Genomic DNA, 11,205 nt, shown 5'->3' on the forward strand with positions numbered 1-11,205 from the left:
TCTGTGGACTTTCTGCTTTAACTATACCAATAGGGAAGCCGCCGCCGGTGTGTCCTGGGGTATAACTGGCATGCTCCAATTTCCAAAACCATGACAGTGCAGCGTATCCGCTGCATCTATTTTACCGTAAAATGGGGATGGGATTGGGTTTTTTTTTTCTGCCACGTTTCTTCCACGGTGTTTAAGTGGTGTGGGGAGCCAGCCTCATGGAGTTATCCACTTTCTCAGGGTAGGCCATCAATATTAGACCTGCAGGGGAACCCCAACACGTAAAACCCCTGCATATCTCCGGTACAGAGATTGTAATGGCGCATCGCTGCAGTACCTACACTCACCACTACAGTTTGTACAACACCAGAGATCTGCAGGGGCCCCCACACATCTAATACTGATGGCCTATCCTGAGGTACTATCCTTTCAGTAGGAGGCGGCCTCACATTCTGGTTCTCCATTAATTAAAAAAGAAGGTCACTGGACTAAATTTGTGGTTAGATTCACATCGGCCGCAGAAATCGACAGAGAGAAAAGTCCTGCACGGAGGATTGTTCTCTCTGCCCGTTTCACTATAGAAACGGCTGACCCCATTAAGTCAATGGAGTCCACTGGTGTCCATGAGTAACCGATGTTTTAGCGATCTGGCTTTTCATCATTCAGGTCACATGACAGATTTAAAGAGGACCTTTCACCTCCTGGGGCACATGCAGTGTAATACACCGCTAGAAAGCCGAAAGTCGTACTGTGAGAGTGGTGAGGAACGCTTCCTCCCCTCCTGATAGTACTCGTCCATAGAAGTAATCGTTGGAAATAAGCAATGCCCCTCAGTCTCACAATACAGCGCAATAGATGCTACTGTGAAGAAAGGCGTTCCTGACTGTCTGTTAGAAACGCCCTTCTGACAGTGAAGAACTACGGTACCGGCACAGAAAGGGAAAGCCGATAGTGCGCTGAATTCAGCACACTGTTGGTTTTCTAGTGGTGTATTACACCGCATGTGCCCCAGGAAGTGAAAGGTCCTCTTTAAACAACATAGAACCTGGCGCACATGTGATCCTGTCTTTACTCTAGTAACCCCACCACATGAGACGACAACGGCTGGTTTATTCCATGAAAGCAGGTAATACTAGACCAGGACAGGTAAGTTGGTAGAAGGGAGGGGGTTGATGGACTACGTTGGTAACTAGTGGAGGTGGTTTTTTGTTTAGTTTTGGGTTTTTTTTAAATATGGATAATGAGGATTGTGCGGATGGTTTTATTTCAATAAAATATAAATTTTTAAAATGTGTGTTTTATTAATATTACTGTAAGCGGAGCTTATAAGATATAGGTCCTATACTGAATAACCTATGGAGAATATACCGATACCATGAACCTACCTGCAGCAACTCCATTCTAGTCAGTTCTGTATTGAGACAGCTAGAATGGAGTTGCTGCAAGGAGGACCTACCTATAGCAACTACAGAATATACCCAGACCATGAACCTACCTGCAGCAACTCCATTCTAGTCAGTTCCGTAGTGAGACAGCTAGAATGGAGTTGCTGCAAGGAGGACCTACCTATAGCAACTACAGAATATACCCAGACCACGAACCTACCTGCAGCAACTCCATTCTAGTCAGTTCCGTAGTGAGACAGCTAGAATGGAGTTGCTGCAAGGAGGACTTACCTATTGTAACTACAGAATATGCCGAGACCATCATGAGCCTACCTGCAGTAACTATATACTGATAAATCAGGCGCACAGCGATACGTCAGAATTTAGCTCTATATCAGTTATTAAATTGCCATATATTTCCATTATCACTTACAATAAGTGGCGCAAGTTATAATAAACACGTAAGGCTGCGGCGTCACCGCCCTGTACACAGCATATGGCAAATATATATTTATATAGGTATATTTTATGTAATTATATCAGTGCCAAATGTATACATGTCCAGGAATGTGTTTTTCCTATATTTTTATTGATATTATATACATATACAATGTCTCTCTTGGCCAGTTACGGATCCTCCCTATAGACACTCCACTCTAGCTGCTCCTGTAGCGAAGTGACTAGATTGGAGTTTCTGGCGGTAGCTCCTCGAAGCAACTCCATTCTAGTCACCTCAGTACTGAACAGTCTACATTGGAGTTGATTCTAGCAGGTCCTCCCTCCAGCAACTCCAATCTAGACCGTTCACTAGTGAGGTGACTAGATTGGAGTTGCTGGAGGGAGGACCTACCAGGAGCAACTCCAATCTAGACGCAACCATGCTCACAGTGCCCATCCCCCCAGAGCCTGAACCCCCCATTCCCCCCTTCTTGCTCACACAGCCTGCACCTCCATGTCTCCCCTCTTGCTCACACAGCCTGCACCTCCATGTCTCCCCTCTTGCTCACACAGCCTGCACCTCCATGTCTCCCCTCTTGCTCACACAGCCTGAACCCCCCATTCCCCCCTTCTTGCTCACACAGCCTGCACCTCCATGTCTCCCCTCTTGCTCACACAGCCTGCACCTCCATGTCTCCCCTCTTGCTCACACAGCCTGAACCCCCCATTCCCCCCTTCTTGCTCACACAGCCTGCACCTCCATGTCTCCCCTCTTGCTCACACAGCCTGCACCTCCATGTCTCCCCTCTTGCTCACACAGCCTGAACCCCCCATTCCCCCCTTCTTGCTCACACAGCCTGCACCTCCATGTCTCCCCTCTTGCTCACACAGCCTGAACCCCCCATTCCCCCCTTCTTGCTCACACAGCCTGCACCTCCATGTCTCCCCTCTTGCTCACACAGCCTGCACCTCCATGTCTCCCCTCTTGCTCACACAGCCTGCACCTCCATGTCTCCCCTCTTGCTCACACAGCCTGCACCTCCATGTCTCCCCTCTTGCTCACACAGCCTGCACCTCCATGTCTCCCCTCTTGCTCACACAGCCTGCACCTCCATGTCTCCCCTCTTGCTCACACAGCCTGCACCTCCATGTCTCCCCTCTTGCTCACACAGCCTGCACCTCCATGTCTCCCCTCTTGCTCACACAGCCTGCACCTCCATGTCTCCCCTCTTGCTCACACAGCCTGCACCTCCATGTCTCCCCTCTTGCTCACACAGCCTGCACCTCCATGTCTCCCCTCTTGCTCACACAGCCTGCACCTCCATGTCTCCCCTCTTGCTCACACAGCCTGCACCTCCATGTCTCCCCTCTTGCTCACACAGCCTGCACCTCCATGTCTCCCCTCTTGCTCACACAGCCTGCACCTCCATGTCTCCCCTCTTGCTCACACAGCCTGCACCTCCATGTCTCCCCTCTTGCTCACACAGCCTGCACCTCCATGTCTCCCCTCTTGCTCACACAGCCTGCACCTCCATGTCTCCCCTCTTGCTCACACAGCCTACACCTCCATGTCTCCCCTCTTGCTCACACAGCCTACACCTCCATGTCTCCCCTCTTGCTCACACAGCCTACACCTCCATGTCTCCCCTCTTGCTCACACAGCCTACACCTCCATGTCTCCCCTCTTGCTCACACAGCCTGCCCCCCATGTCTCCCCTCTTGCTCACACAGCCTACACCTCCATGTCTCCCCTCTTGCTCACACAGCCTGCACCTCCATGTCTCCCCTCTTGCTCACACAGCCTGCACCTCCATGTCTCCCCTCTTGCTCACACAGCCTGAACCCCCCATTCCCCCCTTCTTGCTCACACAGCCTGCACCTCCATGTCTCCCCTCTTGCTCACACAGCCTGCACCTCCATGTCTCCCCTCTTGCTCACACAGCCTGCACCTCCATGTCTCCCCTCTTGCTCACACAGCCTGCACCTCCATGTCTCCCCTCTTGCTCACACAGCCTGCACCTCCATGTCTCCCCTCTTGCTCACACAGCCTGCACCTCCATGTCTCATCTCTTGCTCACACAGCCTGCACCTCCATGTCTCATCTCTTGCTCACACAGCCTGCACCTCCATGTCTCCCCTCTTGCTCACACAGCCTACACCTCCATGTCTCCCCTCTTGCTCACACAGCCTGCCCCCCATGTCTCCCCTCTTGCTCACACAGCCTACACGTCCATGTCTCCCCTCTTGCTCACACAGCCTGCACCTCCATGTCTCCCCTCTTGCTCACACAGCCTACACCTCCATGTCTCCCCTCTTGCTCACACAGCCTACACCTCCATGTCTCCCCTCTTGCTCACACAGCCTGGCCCCCATGTCTCCGCTCTTGCTCACACAGTCTGCCCCCCCATGTCTCCCCTATTACTCACACATGCTGTCTCTTCAGCACGGAGTCTCTCTCCCTTCATACTTCACAGTGACTTGCCCGGGTGCTGACACCCGCCCTGGGCAGACGCCTTACCGAACCTCCACTGTCTACTAAAAACAAAAGGCAGTGGAGGTCCGGTAGGAACCCATAATGAGGGTCTTAATAGTCCAGGCTGGGGCCTACGGGGGATTCCCCGGTCTCCCGGCGGGCCAGTCCGACCCTGCACATCTCTCCCCCTCTACACTACTCCCTGCAGTCCACCTACTGTATCTTCCCCCCCTTCACTAAATCGTGCACCTCGCAGCTCTCCATGTTGCTCCACTACACAGGATACTGTGGAAGGTCCTGCTTACAAGTAAAGACACGCCTATCCGGTCATGTGACCTTGTAACGGCAGACGGTCCTTACGGAGTCTAGTATTTAGCCTTTACCCAGCCAAACTCCTCTATCATGCTCACACACAGCCTGACCCCCCTCCCCCAGCCCTTTCCACCCCTCTTGCTTACACATGCTGTCTCTTACCTCCTTCCAGTCTCCATTCACTGCAACTTCCTTTTCCTGTGTAACTCGGCACTGTCCTGAATAGCTCCGCCCACGCCAGTCTGATCACATGATCTCGTCGTCACCGGAAGTCCTTTAGCCCACTAGGTTTTCGCGTCTACCATCTTTAATACTGGTACTGTCAGCACAGTCATATAAACTTTAGAAAGCTTTAGAAACATATTGCTTTAGACAGTCTGCTGTTTGCCTGCTATGTGAATTTATTCCAGCCACACCCACTTTCACTTGTTTGGCACGTGCTACAACAGCTGTGTAGAAACCTTCCCAATTAGTTGGCCACGCCCCCTCAGAAACACGTGAGGGGGCGTGGCAAGCATGTGATGCCTTAAATACAGCTGTTGTAGTACACGGAGACTAGTTGTGCAGAAGGAGGACGGCGTGGACTGGTGTGCTGCAGAGACGTGGAGACTGGCTGGTTTGACACGGTAGGGTTTCCCCATTTTATTTGCTCTTAGCTTTGCCTGTGGAACTCTGTGGGAGCTCTGAAGGTGACCGTTCTTATAGAGCGAGCTGTGCTTGGCAGTTCTTATAGAGACAGCGCCCGGTGGTTCTTAACAGATCTATGCCTTGGCGGGTCTTATAGAGAGCTATGCCTGCCAGTTCTACTTGAGAGCAGATCCTGACGGGTTTAGCCGTCTGTCATTGTATTTCTGTGATATTTCGGCCGGTTATTGCATTAATGCATTTGATGGAACTGGCCTCCCTTATTCCTAATGGCATTAATAGGTGTAGCCCTAGTCTGGCGGTTTTGGCTGCTTTTGTCATTGTGTTACTGTGATAGTTGGGCGAGTTATTGCTTTAATGCTCTGATGAGAACGCCGCCGCCTAGTGGCATTAGTATGCCTAGACTAATAAAACAACCTGGCAGCTCACCATACAACTGCATGGTGAGGCCATAGGCCCATCCCTACTCCTAGCTAGATAGGGTGCCGGAGCATGACCCGTTGCATTGATATTGGAGGGGATATTGATGTAACACCGTGTGAAGGCTAGTAATTAAATTAAGAAAAGAAAAAAAACTTTGCAATTGATGCTCTGCATTTCTTGCTTCACCATGCCATCAGAGTAACTTTCTGCTTTGGCTAGTCTCTGCCCTAGGCCCCCTGAGTTGTAGTAGGTTTTTCCCTCTAATACCATGATAGAAATGAGTCTAATCCTAATGGCATTAGTATGCCTAGACTAATATAAGCTGTAGGGAAATGGCAGCTCACCATACTACTGTATGGAGACTGTTGGCCCAGCCCTAGCTCAACCTACTATAGAGAATGCATGTATTACTACTTTTTTTTGGCTGTCCCCAGTCCTAATGGTAAATCTAGACGAGTTTTTTCCAGGGTCTTATACTGACTGCCGTACTGGAGTCGGGAAGGAATTTTTTCCCATAACATGGGGTTATTGGCATCGGCCTGATGGGGTTTTTTGCCTTCCTCTGGATCAACTCTGTAGGGCTGTACTTTATGTATGTTTCTCTTTATGCAACCTTATCTAATGTGTATATGAATGTTATAAAATGACACACTGTGGATATTATATTTCAATATTCCCTACTGTATGAGGGTTTTACACTTGTTAGAATAGTTGATCCTGGGTCTTGTACTGACTGCCAGTTTTCACCTTCCTCTGGATCAACTCTGTCGGGGTTATAGGTTGTATTTGCTGGCCTTGTCTTCCTCCACCTTCCTCTGTGTATATAATATTAGACACACTACCCTTATTACTGTCTCTGGCAACTCTTGGGTAACTGGTCACTAAAAAATCTTGGTCATTATTGTCACTGTATCATTGTGATAATGGAGGGGTTATCACTTTAATACTTTGATCAGAATGACTCCGCCCCCCCCCACACTTCCCACCCCTCCATCCCCTTCTTACTTTAGCACCATAGTTTAGTATGTCTGTTCACCGTACAATGCTATTGTGATAATGTGATTTATGTTTGTTCTGCTGAGAAGATCAGGGTAAGTACGGTAAGTGTTACTGTATTGAATGTTCTGCTCACTATATAACTCTATGATGCATAAGTTCTACCCTTTGTCTGAATATTGTTGGATTTCTTAAATTCGACATCAATCTCCTGCAGTTTCTGAATCGACACTAAAACGTTTTTTAAGTGTCGTGTTTTCCTCTTTTGTAGCTGTGAAAGCTGGATCTACTACTAGAAGAACATCACCTTGCCATCTGCAAGATTGTAGGTAAGTTCCATTTGGCCTTTTTTTTGGGTATTTTGCAGCTGCTGTGAGCAAGGATCAATATAAAACTGGTGCCTAAAGCTATCCTCTTCATTGTTATGTCGGAGGTCTATGGATCATAAGTCCCTCATTATGAATTCAAGCCTTCGTGTGGTGATGGCAGGGGTGGTGGAGGGCACTAGCGGTAGATTACTATGTGCTCTTTAGGGTTTGCCTGTGTCCTTGAGAACTGACCTCTAATCTAGGTTTATAAAGCTTGTATCCTACTGTGTGGTTAGTTGTTAGAAAGATAATGCGTTGTAGAGTCATGAAGGGGCAAGTAGATGTAGACTAGGTGTGGATGGCTGTCATGACTTGTCAAATCCTGCATCCGGCTAGCACTGAGGGGACATGTCACAAGCTGCGTGGGATTTGTGATTCCCGCACTGTGATGCTGTATGATCTGAGCAGTGTAGGTGCTGAACTAAACCCCACCAAGTGGAGATTGTGGGTAACAGTTGGAGTCCAACTCAGGAGCTCCCTGAAGACGATGGTGGTGACTTCTGTGACCTGTAGGAACGGGCAGCACATGTGCCGGAGATCATGTGCTGTTTGCTCCTGCTCATTACGGAAATGGCTGCTTTCGTTCTCAGGAGTTGGCATTCCTGTTCTGTGCCAGATCTCTGAGGGGTCCTGTCGGTGCATGCTATGTTTAGGTTGTGCGATGTTGCAGTGTGTCAGTGTTCTTGTAAGATGGGGCAGGTTATTGATGGTTGTCCATATGTGGTTTGCATTTGTGAGTCTCTTCAAAGCTCAGTGGCACATTATCCTTATAGTCTGTAGTTCCCAAAACTGCCTTTACCATTGTTGCGTCTGAGGTAAGGGTTCATAAACCCCTCCTTATGAATCTGAGCCTTCATGTGGTGATGGAGAGGGTGGTGGAGGATGTGGGTAGACTGCTATATTTAGTACGTCTACTTGTAGTATCAACTTTTAGCATGGGGTTTATTTAATGGGATGAAGGCAAAACCTCTCTTGGTACTCAAAACTCTTTTCATACAGTACAGGCAGTTTGCTGTGGGGTTAACGCTAAGGGTTGTGGTGAACCGAGTCATGGGTAGGCGCCTAAAGTCCAGATGGGCTTTCTGGCAACTGGTATCAAACGCTGGCCAGTGTAGCTGTGTTCTTTCTGCGGTGCTGTGTGGTCTGAGTGGAGTAGCTGCTTCAGTGAAGCCCTTAAGCGGGCGTCTGGCTGGATGAGGCCTGGAGTCTCAACTCAGGGAGCTCCCTGTGGAAGGTGGCGGTGACTTCTGTGATATGTAGGCACAGGCAGCACATGGGTTTTTGGTGCTTGTTGGGCACTGTGCTACAAGTGGTGGTGTTGCTTGTACTATAGCGCATGGTGGCCACGCTTTCGGCCGGAGCGTATTCCTATGCTTGTCTATATTTTGGTAACATCACCGCGAGTGGTATGGGGCTTAGCAGGGGCTGGAGATCATGTGCTATTTGGGCCTGCAAGTTACAGGAATCCCTGCTTTCTTTTACAGGGAGCTTCAAGAGTTGGTATTTTAGGCCTTATCCATATCAGATTTCCAATTGAGGACTTCACTTTAGTAGCTGCGCTGCTTAGCTTATACAGCATCGTGGCGGGAGTGTAGCTGCATTGACCAGCATCTGACACCAGTCGCCAGAAAACCCTCTGGTCTAAAGGTGGCTGCTCAGGCTTTGTTTGCTGCATCCTGCAGTCTTGGTTTTGCAGCAGGTTGTCAGTGTTGTGTGGACGGATGACGGTGTGCTAAGAGTTTTTCTTTGTTTGCAATGGCGGTAAAATGTTCATTCCAAAAGTATGTAGTGGAGCGTTTTTGTCGGTCGGTTGTCGTATCTTATAGCATTCCAAATTTATTTTGTCATATCCGGTTTCCAATTTTTCTGTAAAATGACATGAACTTACTTTCTCTTCTAGACTTGTGCTTGCTTCAGGAGTGGAGAACATGTGACATGGACACCTGGCTGGACCTTCATCTCGAGTATCAACTATTAGTTCTATGAAATGTTTCAATTTGTCTTTTTGCTGTAAAGTTTCCTATGAACATAACTAGCTATATATAAAAAAAAAAAACTTGAATCTTCAGAAGTGGATACATTTATTTTAATGTCTAAGGGGGCGTTCACACTACAATCTGTGTCCGCTGCTAATGTCCATTCAAAATCTTGTGCGGACATTAGCAGCGGACACCGACGATTGTGTGAACGCCCCCTTACTAATGACAGATTACAAGCTTTTGATGCTCTCTGCTTCTTCCTCAGGTATATTTCGAAAACTCTTAATCTGTCATTGGTAGTGGATCCTTTATTAAAGACTCGTTTTTGTTTTTTATTGATTTCATATCCACTGGCTAATGCAGTACAAAAAATGTTTTTCTTAACCAGCTAGCAATTCTGACAGATCTTAGAAAGTTCTTGCAATTATGGTCTAGACTCCAAAAAGTCACAATTCTTATTGTATTGTATATTTGTTTCTGAAATGTCTCCAGAATAATAAAGTGAAATTTCCCATTGTAATGGTTGTCTTCACATGATATCTTTATTCTACTGTGTGGTTTACAAACAAAGGTGGAATTTCTTCTTTGCTGCAGGTCCACAAACTGCCAGCAATACTAAGGGTAAGTTCAGATGGCGTTTTTTGGTCCGAAACCTGAGGCGGAGGCTGCCTCAGGTTCAGGACCTAAAGCCAGGTAACTGCGACTGAAAGCTGGTGCACTACCCCGGCATCCAGCTGCGCACTGAGGCAAAACAGCCTGAATGAGCAGCTCTCCTCTCTTCCAGAAGAAACTGCTCCTGGAAAAAAGACCGGAGTGGATCTCATTGACTTCAATGAGAGCCATCTTTTTGGTCAGGATTTTGAGACTGTATCTGGCTATGGCCTCAAAATCCTGACCAAAAAACTGAACTTGGCCTCTGTGCCAGGATTTTTTTTTTTTGTAGGTCCTGCAAAAAAACCTTGTCAGTTATGTAAAGGCTCCACACAAGTGTGACCGGTCACAGTAGCCTTATGCAAGGTAGAAGCTGTACAGGACTGCGCTAAAGGGGGACAGGGGGAGGCTGCTGTAGTAGAGCTGTGGGAGAGAATAAACTGGAAACAGAGCTGTGTGTAAAGTAACAATATGTAGTGTGTGTGTGTATATATAGTGTATATATATTTTCTAGCAGGAAGACCTGGCTTTGCACAGGTATATTTAATCTTTTGTTTGTGTAGTGGCCCCATACGAATAGAGTAGCTGCTATGGAAAGCTGTGTGTATGTGAACACTAAAGACCCTGTGAGTTTCTATTGGTCCACAAGCATCATGTATCAGTATGGATATCATTGAAAAACCTGCCATCAGTTGTTACCGCAAGTAAGGCTCTGCTACATTTTCATATATGCACCACCTACCAAGCTCTTCTACATCTGCCAATTTGGATTAAAGGGGGTTTTCTCATCTGTGGCAGCAGCTTCTGCAGATCAGATAATATGCAGCTGCTTGTACTGAAGCCACTGAGTACTATCTGTGTGTTTACATAGAGATAACAGAGCTGGCTATCAGCAAAACTGCAAATAGCTGAAATTTCCTGCATTTTCATATCTATATATTTTATATATCTCCAAATCTGTAGTAGTCTGCTCTATACAAATCCACAGTTCTTGCCTGATTTGAGTGAAATTTAGCACACACCCCTCTCCACCCACAGGAGCAGAGTACTGCGCACGTTACATCTTGCTAGCGCCCCCCCCTCGTCATGAGATTTGGGTCCCTGAAGTTAGGCCCTATTCATAGAATTGGGAAATGTGAAAGCGCTGAAGGGAAAACGGTTGTGACTGACAGGGACGGATTATAGCGACTGCACAAAAGGGTCACCACTAAAGGGGCCACAACACGTATTTCACCCAAACCATATAAACATCACACATACACCAACCCACAAGCACAACACAAAAACCAGACCTCTCTAGATACATACAACACAAACACTACCCCCATAAATACCACATGCACACCATACACACGCACGGGGAACACACTCGGATGGATGCACACTATATACGTGGACGAACAGAGTGCACACACAACTACTGCACACATGGACACTTGCATTGCACACGCACAAACTCATGGATTACACATATATGGATGACATATGTGCATGCGCGCACGGATACATACTCGTGGATCACACACGTGCACACATACATGAATGCA

General features: G+C 47.7%; 1 long non-coding RNA gene across 1 annotated transcript; it reads left to right on the top strand.

The window, feature by feature from the left end:
• Positions 1–5,127: 5,127 nt before the first annotated feature.
• LOC142201387 (uncharacterized) lies at positions 5,128–9,503 on the top strand. Its single transcript, XR_012715508.1, has 3 exons — positions 5,128–5,222; positions 6,932–6,989; positions 8,929–9,503. It is a non-coding gene; the product is annotated as an uncharacterized LOC142201387 (long non-coding RNA).
• The last annotated feature ends 1,702 nt before the right edge of the window (positions 9,504–11,205 follow it).

This window comes from Leptodactylus fuscus, chromosome 4, assembly GCF_031893055.1.
Source record: "Leptodactylus fuscus isolate aLepFus1 chromosome 4, aLepFus1.hap2, whole genome shotgun sequence".
In the NCBI taxonomy this organism is placed as follows: domain Eukaryota; kingdom Metazoa; phylum Chordata; class Amphibia; order Anura; family Leptodactylidae; genus Leptodactylus; species Leptodactylus fuscus.